This window comes from Callithrix jacchus, chromosome 2 (genome assembly GCF_049354715.1).
Source record: "Callithrix jacchus isolate 240 chromosome 2, calJac240_pri, whole genome shotgun sequence".
NCBI classification, from domain to species: domain Eukaryota; kingdom Metazoa; phylum Chordata; class Mammalia; order Primates; family Cebidae; genus Callithrix; species Callithrix jacchus.
In genome coordinates, this window is record NC_133503.1 from 2,337,153 (window position 1) to 2,356,529 (window position 19,377).

At 37.8% G+C, this 19,377-nt stretch overlaps 1 protein-coding gene and 1 pseudogene across 2 annotated transcripts in view; one reads left to right on the top strand and one right to left on the bottom strand.

The window, feature by feature from the left end:
- The window catches only part of LOC103788045 (putative vomeronasal receptor-like protein 4), a 36,318-nt gene that overhangs the window by 3,422 nt on the left and 13,519 nt on the right, over nucleotides 1–19,377 (top strand). The window contains 1 exon segment of the mRNA XM_054247239.2: nucleotides 12,485–18,971. The gene's annotated coding sequence lies outside the window, so the exon portion shown is untranslated.
- On the bottom strand, nucleotides 11,782–13,024 carry LOC100896280 (heterogeneous nuclear ribonucleoproteins C1/C2 pseudogene; annotated as a pseudogene). The gene has a single exon (XR_013528171.1). The product of XR_013528171.1 is annotated as a heterogeneous nuclear ribonucleoproteins C1/C2 pseudogene (transcript).

The window sequence follows — 19,377 nt, forward strand, 5'->3', positions numbered from 1 at the left end:
TTCTTTGAGCCACAGCTGAAGATTGCTGGTTGGCTAACTAAACTAAGTATGGTTAGTTTCAGATATAGGCAAAAATTTTAAACTAACTGTCACTAGAAGTTAATGATAGATGTATACGTTTTAAGACATAAATTTTTTAGTTTTTATGTTTGTTAAAAAATTTATAATAGGAATGTGTTGTTTGTAAAACAGACTTTAGTTTTATATTTGGCTTGATGATTTGCATAAAGTAAAATACAAATAATTACCTTTACATAGGCTTTTTGATTGGGTTTGATAGAACTTTGTTTTATGAGGAATTTTACATAGGACTACTTTTTTTTCTTTTGAGACGGAGTTTCGCTCTTGTTACCCAGGCTGGAGTGCAATGGCACAATCTCTGCTCACCACAACCTCCGCCTCCTGGGTTCGGGCAATTCTCCTGCCTCAGCCTCCTGAGTAGCTGGGATTACAGGCACGCGCCACCATGCCCAGCTAATTTTTGTATTTTTAGTAGAGATGGGGTTTGGACCGTCTACATGTGGACCAGGATGGTCTCAATCATTTGACTTGTGATCCACCCGCCTCGGCCTCCCAAAGTGCTGGGATTATAGGCGTGAGCCACCGCGCCTAGCCCATAGGACTTCTTAAAGCCCAACCTAGCCATGGGTTTGTACCTTAAATATTTGTGAGTTGGATAATTTCTTTTAAGGTTTTAGAAGCATGGGGTATTTAAGTCTGTTGGAAAGTGACATTTTTTACTTAACATAGTTAAGGAATCCGGTACAGAGACTGCGTAGATAAGGTATAAGGCTAGTTTTTTTTAAGGGGATTTTATTAGCTTTTATTGTTAAGTTAAGCTTGATTTTTTTTTTTAAAGAGAAAAACACTTTTATTTAAAGCTTTGGTCAAATAACAAGTTTTTTTTATTGTGTTTTGCTGCAAAAGGAAATGGATTTTTGTTTCACTGATGCAAGCAACTATATTGTAAGTCAGGAATAACGATAACCAGTTTTTAGATTTTAGAGGAACTAGGCTGAGAGAAAGAAATGCATTTTAAATTTTATTTATAGGAGTATACCTTGCTTGTTAAAAGGTTTTAAGAATTTTTCTTTGAAAAGCAAAGATTAGCAATGTTTTAAGCAAAAGTTAAAAACATTGCTTTTGTTTTTTATTACTTTAGTTTATTTTGTTAACTTCTGTTTTCCTTGATAGTTATCAACATCTAAGCTAATTGAGTTTTTTTTGTAAAGACAACCCTGCATTTGAGAGCATTTGTTAAGGTTTTACAGCTGATGATAAACCATTTTTTGAAGAAAATGAAAATAAGATAACAATTGTAAATGACAAAATGTTTAGGGTGGTTACACTTAGAAGCACAATTGACAAATTTGGTTAGTTTTGTGGCTTATCATACAACCTTAATTGTGATTCATAATGCACATTTAGACATTAGAATCTTGGACATTTATATGGTTTTGGAACATATGTTAATGTTATGTACTGAATGTAACCTGAGGAAGATTAGATATTATTCTGGCGATTTTATGTGCCTGAACTTGTTAATTTCAGTTTTGGATTCCCCAGGAGCCCTTTGCAGCACTCAAGAGCTAGGCATTAGAAAAGACAACTTTTAAACTGAAATTTGGTTTTGGCAAATTTGTTGGAGATGTTGGAGATTTAAAATGCTTGACATTATGAAATGAAATTTTAGATTACCATAAGTTATTTCTTTTGTTCAAATGATGACTTAAAATTTTAAAAAGCAAAACCTTTTTTTAGCCCTTGTTATTACATAAAATTTTGATTGGCTGGATGTGGTGGCTCATGCCCATAATACTAGCACTTTGGGAGGTGGAGGTGGGTGGATCAGGACGTCAGCAGATCAAGACCATCCTAACCAACGTGGTGAAACCCTGTGTCTACTAAAAATACAAAAATTAGCCAGGCGTGGTGGCAGGCATCTCTAGTCTCAACTACTCAGGAGGCTGAGGCGGGAGTGTCACTTGAACCTGGGAGGCAGAGGTTGCCGTGAGCCAAGATTGTGCCACTGCACTTTAGCCTGGGTGACAGAGCAAGCCTTCATCTCAAAAAAAAAAAAAAAAAAAAAGATTTTCACCCATTGTGAAGCAGGCAAGTTCGATAGTTTTTAATGGCCACAGGAGCAGTTCACAACCTTAAAACATTTAGCAAATTTAGTATTTGACCAAAATAATTTAGATTATCTATTTACATTTTGAAAACATTTGCATTTTACTAATAATTTTTAAGGCTGATTTTATTTTTTAAACTTCCATAAACTGAAGGGTACCACAGGCTTTATTAAAAAAAATTTTAAGCACTTATTTATTTTTAATTAGAGCTTTTTTCTTTAATAGACATTACATACATAACTCATGTATAACCACACAAAAACAAAAAAAGATTTAGTAGGTATAAGATTTATTATTTGCCAATTTTTAACTGGATTATTGGCTTCTGGGGTAAGACCCTTTAGGAACAAGGCTAGAAATACAGTTTTTATTTACAGGGATGGGAAAACAGTTTTTAGGGGTTTTATGACAAAAACCAATTTTAAAAAATGAGATTTGTGGTGCTTTTGTTTTTAAAAAGTTTGAGGCCACCAGAAGTTATTTTAGGGCCTTTCGTGACTGCACCAAGAGTGGCAAGGCACAGTGGAGAAAAGTAATTTAGTTGACTGACAAAAACTTTTTTTAGAAAAGATGTGTGAAGAGAAAAACATAAAGACTTTTTAAATGTTTATGGCTTGAATATTTATTTTCAAGCTGAGTGTTTTTTAAGAATTTTTTATTAGAACTTTATAGAGAATATAAATAGTGATTGATATCATTTTTTTCCTAGTTTGCACAACTCTACCTGTTTACAGTTATGTTTAAGTTTTTTAGGGTTTTTTTTGGGGGGGGGAAGAAAGTATCTAGGTTTAGGCAAAAGCAGGTGTTTGTTTTGTTTTGTTTCACTGGACTGAAGGTTTCTTTTTAGCAGCAAATCTTGATATTTGAGGTGGTGATTGTTAACCAGAGACTATTTTTAGAGGACAACAGTTTTGCTATACTGTGTGAGGCGTAAATAGTTATTTTCCATGGTTAACCCGCTAGCTGTTGAGTTGAACCTTGAGCCTTAGCCGAAATTTTTAGGGCTATTTCCTTTTTTCTTTTGATAAATAAAAATTAAATACTTTCCCTATGGGAAGACTGAGGGCTGATGCCTTAACTTGCTTTAGCTGGTTAAAGGCGTCTGTGTTTTCGGTTTTGAAGTTAGTAAGCGAGTTTTAGCTGCTTATGTTTTTGCTGGTTTGTTTTTATGAGGTGGTATTAAGGATGAGCTGTTTACTTACTGTACCCAGGATTCATAATTTATAAAAACCTGTAATACCCCCAAATTCTTTTAGCTACTTGAGGGTTTTCAGAAAGAGGAAAGAAGGAAATAGGCTAATTATTATTATCGTCATTTTTAATGCTTTAGTTTTTTTGTTTTGTTTTGTTTTTTGTTTTTTTTGACAAGACTAGACTTGGGTACCCTACTGAAGTTTGACAAAGGTGAGCTTTAGATTTGGATATTTTATATTTTTTACCTGATAGAAAATTAAATAGAGCCTTAGTATCTTTTTGAGAGACCCTCTCAGTTGGGGCACAGAGGAGAATGTTATTTACATACTGCAAAGTTTCAAATTGAGGGTTAGCAAAATTAGAAAGATCTTTGGAAAAGGCCTGTTTTTGCTTTTTTTTTTTAATGTAAGGGGCTGCCTGAGTAATAAACCTGATTGATTGATTGATTGATTGATTGATTGTTGAATTGGGAGACAGGAAAGTGTTTCACTGAAGCTTTTTGGGGGCTTTCTAAAAAGGCCAGGGGGTTGTTTCCGATTTAACAAGGACAGTTTAGAGTTATTAAGAGATTTAGTTTGGGTTTTTTTTGCAAGCTTTTTCAAATGCACATTAGAAAGTTTTTTTAATTACTAATTTGTGGGATTACCAGGACTTTAATTAGGGTTTTTAAGGGGCATTGTATTATTTTAATTGGGAATGGGGATCTTTTTCTACCCTTTTCCGTTGTTTTTAATTGGGAATGGGGATCTTTTTCTACCCTTTTCCGTTGTTTTTAATTGGGAATGGGGATCTTTTTCTACCCTTTTCCGTTGTTTTTTGTTGTTGTTGTTGTTTGATTGGCTAATAAGAGACATGCTCTTTTATTTTTGAATATTTTTGCTTCCTGTTTTTTTTTTTTCTAACAGTTTGGCTTAAAAGTAGCATAATATTAACTTACATAAGATTAAACCCGGTTAGATTTTGGAAAATCTTTATATATTTATTAAGGTTATTAGACAACTTGCTTAGATTCCTGTTTAAGTTTTTGCAGTGAGAAGTTACTTGAACCGTAGTAGCACCAGGCTAGGCATGGTGGCTGTAAGGTAATCTCAGCACTTTGGGAGGCCAAGGTGGATGGATCACCTGAGGTTGGGAGTTGAAGACCAGCCTGATCAATATGGAGAAACCCCATCTCTACTAAAAATACAAAATTAGCCTGGTGTGGTGGCACATGTCCGTAATCCCAGCTACAGGAGCCTGAGGCAGAAAAATCGCTGAACCAGGAAGTGGAGTTTGCAGTAAGCTGAGATTGTGCCATTGCACTCCAGCCTGGGCAATAAGGGCAAAACTCTGTCTCAAAAAAAAAGCGGGATATAAATAGTGGAACACTATTCAGCCTTAAGAAAGGGTAAATCCCATTATTTAAAACAAGATAGATGGATTTAGAAGACACTATGCTAGATGAAATAAGCCAGACACAGAAAGACAAACACTGCATAATCTCATTTATATGTAGAATTTAGTGAAGTTTAACTCAAACAAGTAGAAAGTGGAGTAATGGTTACCAGAGGCTGGAGGAAGATATAAAGAAATAGGGAATTTGTTCATCAAAGGGTACAAAGTTTCAAATAAAATAAATAGGTTTCCAGATCTATTGCACAGCAGAGTGACTATAGTAGTAAACAACAATATATTATTAGTTTACTCCTGGCTAATTTTTTATGTTTAGTAGAAACAGGATTTCTCTATGTTGGTCAGGCTGGTCTTGAACTCCCAACCTCAGGTGATCATCCTGCCTCGGCCTCTCAAAGTGCTCAGCCTATACTACATTTTTAAAACAATATAAATGTATATTTGTCTATTAATTGAAAAAGTCATACCTAATTATTTGTTTTTACAATTGAAATACCTTGACATAATAAATTTATTAATAATTGACATTTTCTGCTAATTACAGGATTCTACTATATTGTTACACAATATTGAACTTTAAACACCTTAATATGATTATGTCTAGAATGCATGGAGAATTCTGTGGATAGTTTCTGTTAGATTAACATGATAAAAGTAACAAAACATTTGAAGTGGAATAAAATTAATCAAAACCATGTTTTTTAAATGGCTTGGCATAATCTCCATGCTTTTTGAAATGGCCTGATTACTAACAGGGAGCATCATTATGTTCTTGACTTTTTAAAATCTAAAATTCTGGCTAAAGGATTGGAAAGGAGTATTATTTAGGTGGCTCCTTTGGGTTTCCAAGGCAATACAAGAATTTTGGTAGTTAGGCAGAAAAATGTGTATTGTATAGCACATTGCTCTTCTCTGATTTGCCTTAACACTGAAAGATTGAAGATTACAAATCTAGTCTCCCAATTTAGAGTAAATTGACAAAATATTTATTTGCAGCCATGGAAATAATTGCTGGCCTCATATATGTCTTCTTTTGAAAAGAGTCTGTTCATATCCTTTGCCACTTTTGGATGGGTTTGTTTGTATTTTTCTTGTAAATGTGTTTTAATTCTTTGTAGATTGTGAATATTAGCCCTTTGTCAGATGGGTAGATTGCAAAAAAAATTTCCCCATTCTGTCGGTTGCCTCTTCACTCTAATGATTGTTTCTTTTGCTGTACAGAAGCTGTGGAGTTTAATTAGGTCCCATTTGTCTATTTTGGCTTTTGTTGCCAGTGCTTCTGGTGTTTTAGTCATGAAGTCCTTGCCTATGCCTATGTCCTGAATGGTTTTTGCCTAGGTTTTCTTCTAGGGTTTTTATGGTGTTAGGTTTTTGTTTAGGTCTTTAATTCATCTGGAGTTAACTTTAGTGTAAGGTGTCAGGAAGGGGTCCAGTTTCTGCTTTCTGCACACTGCTACCAGTTTTCCCAACACCATTTATTAAACAGGGAATCCTTTTCCTATTGCTTGTTTTTGTCAGGTTTGTCAAAGATCGGATGGTTGTAGATGTGTGGCATTGCCTTCAAGGCCTCTGTTCTGTTCCATTGGTCTATATCTCTGTTTTGGTACCAGTGCCATGCTGTTTTGATTACTGTAGCCTTGTAGTATAGTTTGAAATCAGGTAGCATGATGCCTTCGGCTTTGTTTTTGTTTTTGTTTTTGTTTTGCTTAGGATTGTCTTGACTGTGTGGGCTCTCTTTTGGTTCCATATAAATTTAAGGTGTTTTTTTCCAGTTCTGTGAAGAAGGTCATTGGTAGCTTGATGGAGATAGCGTTGAATCTATAAATGACTTTGGGCAATATGACCATTTTCATGCTATTGAGTCTTCCTAACCATGAACATGGAATGTTTCTCCATCTGTTTGTGTCCTCTCTTATTTTATTGAGCAGTGGTTTGTAGTTCTCCTTGAAGAGGTCCTTTATATCCCTTGTTTATTGTATTCCTAGGTATTTTATTCTCTTTGTAGCAATTGTGAATGGGAGTTGACTCATGATGTGATCCTCTGTTAGTCTGTTATTGTTGTATAGAAATACATGGGATTTCTGCACATTGATTTTGTGTCCTGAGACTTTGCTGAAGTTGCCTATCGGTTTAAGGAGATTTTGGGCTGAGACAATGGGGTCTTCTAAACATACAATCCTGTCTTCTGCAAAAACAGACAATTTGACTTCCTTCTTTCCTAATTGAATACCTTTTATTTATTTATTTATTTTCTCTTGCCTGATTGCTCTGGCTGGAACTTCCAATACTATATTGAATAGGAGTGGTGAGAGAGGACATCCTTGTCTAGTGCCAGATTTCAAGGGGAATGCTTTCAGCTTTTGTCCATTTGGTATGACATTGGCTGTAGGTTTGTCATAAATAGCTTTTATTATTTTGAGATATGTTCCTTCAATACCTAGTTTATTGAGAGTTTTTAGCATAAAGGGCTGTTGAATTTTTGTCAAAGGCCTTCTCTGCATCTATTGAGATAATCATGTGGTTTTTAGCTTTGGTTCTGTTTATGTGGAGGATTACATTAATGGACTTGTGTATGCTGAACCAGCCTTGCATCCCCAGGATGAAGCCTACTTGATCGTGATGGATGAGCTTTTTGATGTGCTTTTGCAATCGGTTTGCCAGTATTTTATTGAAGATTTTTGCATCTATGTTCATCATGGATATTGGCCTGAAGTTTTCTTGTTTTTGTTGAGTCTCTGCCAGATTTTGGTATCAGGATGATGTTGGTCTCATAAAATGATTTGGGAAGGATTCTTTTTGTATTGTTTGGAATAGTTTCAGAGGGAATGGTACCAGCTCCTCTTTTTACGTCTGTTAGAATTTGGCTGTGAACCCATCTGGACTTGGACTTTTTTTAGTTGATAGACTATTAATTACTGCCTCAACTTCAGCCCTTTTTATTGGTCTGTTCAGGGTTTCAACTTCTTCCTGGTTTAGGCTTGGGAGGGTGCAAGTGTCCAGGAATTTATCCATTTCTTCCAGGTTTACTGGTTTGTGTGCATAGAGTTGTTTGTAGTAATCTCTGATGGTAGTTTGTATTTCTTTCCCCTTTATCGTTTTTTATTGCATCTATTTGATTCTTTACCCTTTTCTTTTTTATTAATCTGGCTAGTGGTCTATTTTGTTGATCTTTTCAAAAAACCAGCTCCTGGATTGATTGATTTTTGAAGGGTTTTTTGTGTCTCTGTCTCCTTCAGTTCTGCTCTGATCTTAGCTATTTCTTGTCTTATGCTAGCTTTTGAGTTTTCTTGATGTTGCTCCTTTAGCACTTTCAATTTTGATGTTAGGGTTTTGAATCTTTCCTTGCTTCTCTAGTGGGCATTTATTGTTATACATTTCCCTCTAGACACTGCTTTAAATGTGCCTCAGAGATTCTGGTACACTGTGTCTTCCTTCTTAGTTTCTTAATTCTGAGTTCTAATTTTATTGCCCTGTGGTAAGAGATTTTGTTATTATTTCCATTCTTTTGCATTTGCTGAGGAGTGATTTACTTCTGATTATGTGGTCAATTTGAGAGTAGGTGTAACGCAGTGCTGAGATGAATGCATATTCTGTGGATTTGGGGTGGAGATTTCTGTAAATGTCTATTAGGTTTGCTTGGTCCAGGTCTGAGTTCAAGTCCTGGATATCCCTGTTAATATTCTGTCTGGTTGATCTGTCTAATATTGACAATGGAGTGTTAAAGTCTCCCACTATTATTGTGTGGGAGTCTAAGTCTCTTTGTAGGTCATTAAGAACTTGCTTTATGTATCTGGGTGCTCCTGTATTGGGCACACGTATATTTGTTAGCTCTTCTTGTTGCATTGATCCTTTTACCATTATGTAATGCCCCTCTTTGTCTCTTTTGATCTTTGTTGGTTTTAAGTCCGTTTTATCAGAGACTAAGATTGCAACTCCTGCTTATTTTTTGCTCTCCATTTTCTTCATAAACCTTCCTCCCTCCCTTTATTTTGAGCCTATGTGTATCCTTGCACATGAGATGAGTTTCCTGAATACAGCACACCGCTGGGTCTTGACTTTTTATCCAATTTGCCAGTCTGTGTCTTTTGACTGGGGCAGTTAGCCCATTTACATTTCAGGTTGTTAATATTGTTATGTGTGAATTTGATACTGCCATTTTGATACTAGCTGGTTGTTTTGCCCATTAGTCAACACAGTTTCTTCATTGTGTCAATGCTCTTTACCATTTGGTACATTTTTGGAGTGGCTGGTACTGGTTGTTCCTTTCCTTGTTTAGTGCTTCTTTCAGGAGCTCTTGTAAGGCAGGCCTGGTGGCAATGAAATCTCTCAGCAATTGGTTGTGCATAAAGGATTTTATTTCTCCTTCGCTTATGAAGCTTAGTTTGGCTGCATATGAAATTCTAGGTTGAAAGTTCTTTTCTTTAAGGATGTTGAATATTGGCCCCCACTCTCTTCTGGCTTGTAGGGTTTCTGCAGAGAGATCTGCAGATCTGCTGAGCTTCCCTTTGTGGGTAAACTGATCTTTCTCTCTGGCTGCCCTTAGCATTTTTTCCTTCATTTCATCCCTGGTGAATCTGACAATTACGTGCCTTGTGGTTGCTCTTCTTGACGAATATCTTTGTGGTGTTCTTTGTATTTCTTGGCCTTTAATATTGGCCTGTCTTGCTAGGTTGAGGAAGTTCTCCTGGAAAATATCCTGATGAGTGTTTTCCAGCTTGGATTCATTCTCTCCATCACATTCAGGTACACCTATCAAACATAGATTAGGTCTTTTCACATAGTCCCATATTTCTTGGAGGCTTTGTTCATTTCTTTTCACTCTTTTTTCTCTATTCCTGCTTTCTAATTTTATTTCATTGAGTTGATCTTCAATCTCTGATATCCTTTCTTCTTGGTCGATTTGGCTTTTGAAACTTATGTATACTTCATGAAGTTCCTATGCTGTTTTTTTTAGCTCCATCAAGTCATTTATGTTCTTCTCTAAGCTGTTTATTCTAGTTAGCATCTCATCTAACCTTTTTTCTAGGTTCTTAGTTTCTTTGCATTGGGTTAGCACATGTTCTTTTTTAGCTCTGAGAAGTTTGTTTATACCCACCTTCTGAAGCCTGGTTCTGTCAATTCATCAGATTCATTCTCCATCCATCTTTGATCCCTAGCTGGTGAGGAGGTGTGATCCCTTGGAGGAGGAGAGGTGTTCGGGGTTTTGGTGTTTTCATCCTTTTTCTGCTGGCTTCTTCCCATCCTAGTGGCTTTTATCTACCTGTGGTCTGTGCAGTTGATGACTTTTGGATGGGGTCTCTGAGTGGACATCCTTTTTGTTGATGTTGAAGCTATTTCTTTGTGTTTCTTAATTTTTCTTTTCACAGGCCCCTCTGCTGCAGGACTCCTGGAGATCCACTCCAGACCCTGCTTGCCTGGGGATCACCACAGGGGCTGCAGAACAGTAAGGGTTGCTGCCGTTTTCTTCTTCTGTTATCTTTGTCCCAGAAGGATACCCACCAGATGTCAGCCTGAGCTCTCCTTTATGAGGTGTCTCTTTGGGTATATAGGGTTTGGGGATCTGGCTGTGAGCTCGGTTGTTTCGTTCAGAACTGCTGGGCAGAACCTTTAAGTCTGCTGCAGCAGAACTCATAATGACCTCTTTTCCCATGTGCTCTGACCTAGGAAGGTTGACTTTATAGTTCCTGACATGCTGCTGCTTTTTCAGAGATGCCCTGCACCTCATGGAGTAGTCTATTCAGTCTGCCAGCAGAGGTATTGCTGAGCTGCCACAGGCTCTGCCCAGCTGCTGTGTTAACTGCCTCAGTATTGACAGACTGCCTTGGTAGTTGTGGATGCCCTTCCCCCTACTGAGCTGGACCCTCCTGGGTCCAGCTGCACTTGCTGTGAAACTCTCAATCCAGTGCATTTCATATTGCTTGTTTTGTGGGGGAGGTCCCCATTAAGCCAGATTGCTTGGCTCCCTGTCTCAGCCCCCTCCCTATTAGTTGAATGGGTGGCTTTGTCTCCCAGGCGTTCCAGGTGCCAGTTGAAACAGCCACCGAAATTTGTGTGAGTGTCTGTGCGCCCACCCACAGCACAAGCCGTGCCGAAAACTCGTGGTGCTTTTCGGCCGGCAATTTCCTGGTCAGTGGGCAGTGAAAACTTATTTGGAAATGTAAACACTCACCTGCTGTGTTGTTCTTGCTGGGAACTGCACTCTGGATCTGTTCCTATTTGACCATCTTGGATCACCCCAGATTAAGTCTTGTTAACCAGACAAAAGACTCAGAGACAGTGGTGATGTGAGCAAAAAATATATTATTCTACTAAACCATCTGGAATTTTAGTGTACAACCTGCATTGGGTTAACAGATATTTCTTCAGTTTTGATTCTTCCGGATATGATTCTATTTTTTGGTGAATCAAAACTGAGAGGAAAATGACTTACTTGTTAAGGTGAGAGATATAGGGAAGTCTTACTACTTTTGTCCCTCCAAATTCCTGGTTTAATAAGGACTTGTTTATTTTGAGAAAAATAGATCCCAAACATCAGGCTGTTCACAAAAATAACCCACAGTATCAATGTTAAAAAATAAGACTATAACACTATTATTCCAGAGGATGCATATAACATGCTACCTCTCATTCACAATAATAAATTATTGTATTTGTGTTGTGCCCCACAAGGCACACTTACATGGGGATGTAGCACACATATTTCTAACTCAAAGCTACTTTTAGGAGCTACTCGACTAAATGAGATTGCCTTTGCAGTTAGGGAAGCAACTACTGAAATTATGCATGATGAAAAACACTATACATTCTGCATAGCAAGATAATTTTGGAGACAGTTGATAAAAACCATACATCTGGCTGGGAATGGTGGCTCACGCCTGTAATCCCAGCACTTTGGGAGACTGACGTGGGCGGATCATGAGATCAGGAGTTGAAGACCAGTCTGACCAACATCGTGAAACACCGACACTACTAAAAATAAAAATAAATTAGCTGTGAGTGGTGGTACACACCTAGCTACTCCGTAGGCTGAGGTAGGAGAATTGCTTAACCTGGGAGGTGGAGGTTGCAGTGAGCCAAGATTGCACCACTGCACTCCTGCCTGGTCAACAGAACAAGACACCATCTCGGGGGGAAAAAATCCTTTTTATTGTTAAGTCATGTAGAGTTATCAAAATTAAAAGCAAAAGTTGCAGGGTAAGACTTTGAAAAACTATTAGTGTCAAAGGAGGTGAAAATGGGACCTAGGCAACATGAATTAATGAACACGGGAAGGACAAGGATGGGTGGGACAGTGAGCATGTGCTGAAGATACTAGGGGAGAAGGTCTGGTAAAAAATGTGATCTTAGCGAAGCACCTAGGTAAACAAATATTGGGATAAGATTTCTAAACCCACTATGTGCCTAAGAGTCATTTTTGCCATTGGCACTGTCTCTGTCATCCTCTCCTTCCTCAGCCTCTTTTTCATCATCTTTGATCAACTCTAGCTGGTCATCTCCCCATCTGCATTATTATCATCCAGTAAGTCCCCATCCTCAGCAGAATCATCTGCACCCGCCTCAGACTCCATCTTCACATTCATCTCGTTTTTCTTCAAGGAGCTCCTGCTCTGCTTTTCTTCTGACTTACCATTCTTCATCTCTACTGCTTGTTGGCTCTGTTCCTTTTAACTTTTCTCCCAAGTTTTCCAAAAGCAAATCTGCTTTTTGTATTATCTGGATCAGTTCCTTCTTAATGGCTTAAAGGTTATCTCCTTTCAACTTTCCAGACGTGGAAGATCCCCGCTGTCCACTCTTAGAATTGAAGCCACTTTTGCCCCTTTGAGAGGTGTTTCCTGATACACGCTGATGTTTCAAGGGTACTGAAGCCAAACAAATAGGAGGAGAAGAAGGAGGAAAACTTACATCCTTTCAAAATACTCCCATTGAAAGTCATAGTCCAAGTGAAAAGAGAAGCTGAGTAGAAGCGACGGAGAAGGGTGTTGTGTTACAGATCAGTACGTCTCCGCTGCAGGTCATTTCATACCTGCTTTTCCTCTGTTCACTCTTGGCTCTGCAGCCAGCTTAATAGGTAAAACCTGGCCAGTGATTATTCTGCCCTACTCTCTTCTACAGCAGCCAGGGCATTTTTCTCATTCACATATTGAACAAAGGCAAAGTCCTTATGAACAGAGCAACCCACAGTTTTGCTGTACTTCAACGATTGGCTCCACATCCGACTTCTTGACCACAAGGATGTTGAGATTTCCAGTGAACACACGGAAGTTCATGGAGTGAGGACCTGTCTTGTTGGTAACATTGCTGGCCATTGTGTTTGATAATAAGGTTTCTCACAAAGCCAAAAAACAGGAGGAAGGAGGGAGAAGAGACTCGCTTCTGAGTCTCCTACTCCTGGGTGCTATGTGGAGAAGCCGGCTGCTGCTCCAGGTTGGTAAGGCGGCCACAACTGCTCAGTCTTCCTCTCTTCACAAAATCAGACCCAATACTTCTGACCAACATTTCATCCACTCCCAGCCCCAGGCAATCATCATTCTGCTCTATGCTTCTATGTGTTTAAATCTTTTTACACTCTACATATTATGAGTTTATTTCTGTGCCAGCTTATTTTATTCAGCATCCTGTCCTCCAGGTTCATCAATGTTGTTGCAAATAACAAGTTGTTTTTTTTTAAAAAGGCTGAGTGGCTGGGTGTGGTGACTTATGCCTGTAATCCCAGCACTTTGGGAGGCTAAGGTGGGCAGATCACCTGAGGTCGGGAGTTTAAGACCAGCTGGGCCAACAGGGTAAAACCCTGTCTCTACTAAGAATTCAAAAAAGTTAGCTAGCCGTAGTTGTGGACGCCTGTAATCCCAGCTACTCTGGAGGCTGAGGCACAAGAATTGCTTGAACCTGGGAGACCGAGGTTGCAGTGAGTCAAGATTGCACCACTGCACTCCAGTCTGGGTGACAGAGCGAGACTCTGTCTCAAAAAAAAAAAAAAAAACTGAGTAGCATTCCATTGTGTAAAGATACCACATTTTCTTTATCCATTCACCTGTTGATGAAACACTTAGGTTGATTCCATACCTTAGATAATGTGAGTAACCCATTTCTGTTCTTTCATTTGTTTTTATATCTTTTTTAATAACCGGGAGTATTTTATTTTTAAAATATAAATTATGAATGTTAAATAATTTCACTTGAGCTTCATTTGGGTCATTAGCTATGTTCCCAGAAGAAATTATTTTATATCCTTGGTGTAAGAATTAAAGAAAGAGGAGAGAAATATGAAGGGTGGCTTGACAGTCAACAGGGACAGGTTTATTTTTAATAAACCTGAGAGAGGCAGCCGGCCGAGTTAGGTCAGAGCCACACTCTTTTACAGACTAAGAGTTTTTAAGGATTCAGCGTGGTTGAGTTTGCCAGAGGTTTGGACTGCTGCTGGGTCTCTTTGTTGTGCTTGTCCGGAAGAGAGTCGTGTGTCTGATCCTGTACATCTTTCTGCAGCTACAGGGATAACGGTTGAGTCTGCTTTTAGCTTCCCTGTCTCAGTGCACCTGAAAGGAAAGGAATATGCTTATGAAGACCCAGTGTTTTACTAGGGCCCACTCTATGAGGGTGAGGTTTAGCAGTTACTCAGGAGACTTTCCCCCCACCTCCCTCAGTGCCAGAGCTGTGCTGTTTTTTGTTTGTTTTTGTTTTTTTGTTTTGAGACAGAGTCTCACTCTCACCCAAGCTGGAGTGCAATGTTGCAGTCTCGGCTCACTGCAACTTCTGCCTCCTGGGTTCAAGCAGTTCTCCTGCCTCAGCCACCCGGGTAGCTGGGACTACAGGCATGTGGCTTGGCTAATTTTTGTATTTTTAGTAGACATGAGGTTTCACTATGCTGGCCAGGCTGGTCTTGAACTCCTGACTTAGTGACCCATCCACCTCGGTCTCCCAAAGTGCTGGGAATACAGGAATGAGCCAGCGCACTTGCCTCAAGCTTTCTCATCTGTGTTTAACTGTCTGCCCTTTCTGGCTGCTTCTAGTTAGAAGAGAATTGGTTTCCAGCTGCATGCAGTGGCTCATGCCTGTAATCCCAGCACTTTGGGAGGCTGAGATGGGCAGATCATGAGGTCAGGAGTTAAGACCAGTCTGCCCAACATAGTGAAACCCCATTTCAACTGAAAAAAAAAAAAATACAAAAAATTAGCCAGATGTGGTGGTGTGCACCTGTAATCCCAGATACTCAAGAGGCTGAGGCAGGCAAATCACAGGAACCCGGGAAGTGGAGGTTGCAGTGAGCCAAGATCGCACCATTGCACTGAAACTCAATGCAATGTTGCAGTCAACAGTGTGAAACTCCGTCTCAAAAAAAAAAAAAGGTGATTTCCTTGAAATACATGAGGCTAGAAAGGGAGCTGGAATTTCAAGTGGTGGTGTGGTGGTGTTTGTCTGAGATGATGGTGCTCCTGCTTTATCACTTGGAGCTTCAATCTTTATTATTAATAAAAAATGCTATTTCCTCTGGGGCTGTTTTAATTCATATATGGTAGCTATAAACATTTTCACTGAAAGTCTTGTCTGAATATATTAGAGTAAATATTTAAAAATAAGAAAATCATTCATATTTCAAAGATACTTTATTATATTTTAGTGGATATATTTTGTCATATTCTTTCCAAAAACATGCCAAAATAAGAATGTTATTATTTTTTCTGGAGTAACAGACTGAGTTTCTACGTTATGACTTTGCTAATTTTTGCATATGGTGTTAACTGCTACCTTTGAATTTAGGTTGGATTTTACATACTTGGTTCTTTTGGGGGGAAAGCAAATATATTAGATATGGACTGTTTGGGGTAATTTGGCTTAATTTCTGCTTTTTTGTTTACTAAATCTGGGGACTTAGAAATGACTAGGATTCACATAAGATTGGTTTGGAATCCAGCAACAGAAAATCCCAGAAAAATCTGAAGGCTACAGCTACTGGATAGTGCCTTTCAGTGAGGTTTATTCACGAAACAGAGTTTATTGCCAGTTTGTTGAATTTTGAAACTGATTGCCTACAACATATTAGGCACTTGTCTTAGTTTGTCTGTGGCATCCCTAGCTTGAGGAAGCTGACATTACTGAAACAGATATTGCTACTGTAATAAAATTTGGAACAAATATTTATGTGCTAGTAACATTTGCCTTAACCCTTAAATTCATGTCATTCTGGCTCAGTCCTTTTGGCACAACTGCTTATAACTCCAGAGACTTTCACAGATGCCCACCCCTGGCAGTTTCAGCTTTTTATGTTTATTTTTATTTAGTAGACTTTACAGTTGACATCATATATTGGGGTCACCCAGGCAATTTCTGAGCCTTAGAACTGACTATCCTACCCCACCCTTATTTCACATACTCTTGTTGGGTTTCTCTCACTCCATATTTGAGCCTTCATGAGGGCTCAGCTTGAAACCAGAGGAATGGGTTGCCATATATATTGGGTTGAGAATCGGGATACTTATCGGGATAAAGACTTTACATTGGCTATTCATAATACAAAGCAGTATTTTTAAGATGCAGACATGTTTTATTCAAATTAAATATAGATGATTTTATCAGTGTGCCAATATGGTAAAAATAAATGTATCAGGTTCATCAAATGTTCTGCTTTAGACTCTCCCAACACAAAGATTAATATATATGCATTGGATGTTAGTTTTTGAGGTGTGTGTATGTGTAGGTTATTGTTTGTATTTATTTTTAAGATTTTTCCTCCCTACTTTATGCTGATATTAAGCTATGCAAAGCCTACCAAAAGTTTTATTTTACCACATTTATTTTTATCAAAAGTTCCAACACTTAAATATTGAAAATGACATTTTGGATTCCCATTTTCCAGGTGATGTAGTTTGCATTTATTAGTACCACCTTTCAGTTTTTCTTTATGTGGAGCAAGGTTATAAAATTACCCGATTTCTTCTACAGGTGCGGCTGCCACACCCAGCTAACTTTTTGTATTTTTGTAGAGATGGAGTTTCACTGTGTTAGCCAGGATGATCTCAATCTCCTGACCTCGAGATCCGCTCGCCTTGGCTTCCCAAAATGCTGGGATTACAGGCATGAGCCACCGTGCCCAGCAATAATTAATATTTCTATATGTCAATAGCAAAATATCTGAAAAAGAAATTAAGAAAGCAGTCTTATATATAATTGCTAGAGAATGAAATAAAATACCTAGGAATAAATTTAACCAAGAATGTGTAAGATATCTATAATAATTAGGTTGGTGCAAAAGTAGTTGCAGTTTTTGCTATTAAAAGTAATGTAAAATAATATAAAACACTGATGAAAACAATTAAAGTTACCAAAAAAAGGATATTCTACCTTCATATTTGAAGAATAATTAATATGTTTGCACTTCCAAAAATGGTCTACAAATTTATGACAATTTTCATTAAAACGTCAATGAAATTCTTTATAGAAATAGAAAACATAATAAAATTCAAATGAAACAAACAAAAACAAAACAACCAAAATAGCGAAACTAATCTTGAGAGAAAGAACATACACAAAGCTGGACACATCGCATCACCTAACTTCAAGACATACTACCAATCTATGGTAACAAAAATAACGTGGTACTGGTAATAACGGCAGACACTTAGACCAGTGAAACAGATTAGGGAACCCAGAAATGAATCCACACTAAGAAGACAACTGATTTTTTGACAAAGGTGCCAAGAACACACATTGGGGAAAAATAGTCTCTTCAATAAATGATGCTAGAAAAAACTGTATATCTACATGCAGACTAATAAAACCAGACCCTTATTTCTTACCATATTAAAAATCCACCTAAATGCATTAAAAACTTAAGTATACAACCCAAGCCTATAATACTACTTGAAGAAAACAAATGGGAAATTCTCTATGACTTCCATGACTCCGTTTAAAGACCTCAAAAGCATAGGACCTCAAGAGCATAGATAAGAAGAAAATACAGGCAAATAGATTATATCAAACTAAAAACGTGCAAAGAAAACACAACAATCAATGTCGTGAAGAGACAAGCTACAGAATGGGAGCAAACATTTGCTAACTATACAAATATCCAGAGTATGTAAAGGATTCAAACCACTAACCAGCAAACAAACAACAAAACAAAACAAATGATCCAATTAAAAAAATGGCAAAGTACCTTACTAGACAGTTCTCCCAAAAAGGTGTACAAATGGCTGGCAGGGTCATAGCAAAATGCTCAACATTACCAACTTTAAGGAAAATGAAAATTAAAGCTACAGTGAAATACCATCCCACCCTAGTAACAATGGCTACTCCCAAGACAAAATATAACAAATCATGTGAGAATGCACTGAGAGGAAAAGTCTTTGACACTGTTGGTGGGGAAGTAGCTTAGTATCATCATTATAAAAAAAAGTGTGGTGATTTCTCAAAAAGTCAAAAATAGAGCTGACATATGGCTTATTATTGAACTACGGTTCTATAGCCAAAGTAATTAAAATTCGTATGTCAAAAAGGTATTCGCACTATGATGTTTCTTCCAGCACTATTCCTAGCAGCTAAGAGATGAAATCAAAACGTGTCCGTCAATAAATAAATAAATAAAATGTGGTATAGATGCACAATGGAATACTGTTTGGCTATGGAAAGAAATAAAATACTGTCATTTGTGGCAATGTGTATGAACCTAGAGAATATGATATTCAATGAAATAAACCATAGGCTGAAAGACGAATACTGCATGAGCTTACTAAAGGTGGAATATAGGAAAGTTGATCTTGCAGAAGGTAAGCGTAGACTGGTGGCTACCAGAGTCTGGGGAGGGGTCTGGGAAGAAAAAGATTAAGGGAGGCCATTCATTGGGTGCGAAGTTACAGTTAGATAGAAAAAGTAACTTCTGGTGTTCTGTTACATAGTTGGAAGACTATAACAACTGTGGTATAATTACAGCATACATTTTGCCATAGCTAGAAAACAGTAACTTGAAACTTATCACTAGAAAGAAATGATAATGGTTTGAGATGATGAACAGGCTAATTACCCCCACTTTATCATAACACAATGTACATGTTTTGAAACATTACACTATACCCTATAAATAGTTGAAATCATGTGTCAATTATAGAATAACCTACTAACAGAAATAAATTTACCAATGCAAAAAGTTCCAAGTTCTGAAAACTGTGTTCTGTGTGTCTCTTGTAGAACACCTTTTCCACTTAACCAGAATGTTTTCAACTTGGCCTTTCCCTGTACTCTCTGCTTGTCCAGAGACTGAAGGTAAAATAGACGTCAGAAAGTAGCGTCTTGCTCTGTTTTTTTCTGAGCCAGCACCTGGCCCTAATCCTGTACCTTGCCTGCTAGATCCTCTTAACTATATGGACACTTTTTAATGATCTTTTTCCCAAAGAATTGCACTCTCCGTTCTTTCCTGTTAGGAATTTCAGTGTGACTTCTTTTTGTTTCAAAGAAATGCCTTTGCCCCAGGTTATTGATTTGAAATCCTTTTTCGTGAAGAAATTGACTGCCATTAATTGCTGCATCTTGCATGTTTTGTTATGTTAAGTAAACATTTTTATTCATTTGAAATGTTTCCAATTTTAAAGTTTTTGACACTTTGGCCATTAGGAATTTCATTGCTTAGTTTTTGCATACCTGTGGCTTATCCAAATTTCCCGATGTCATT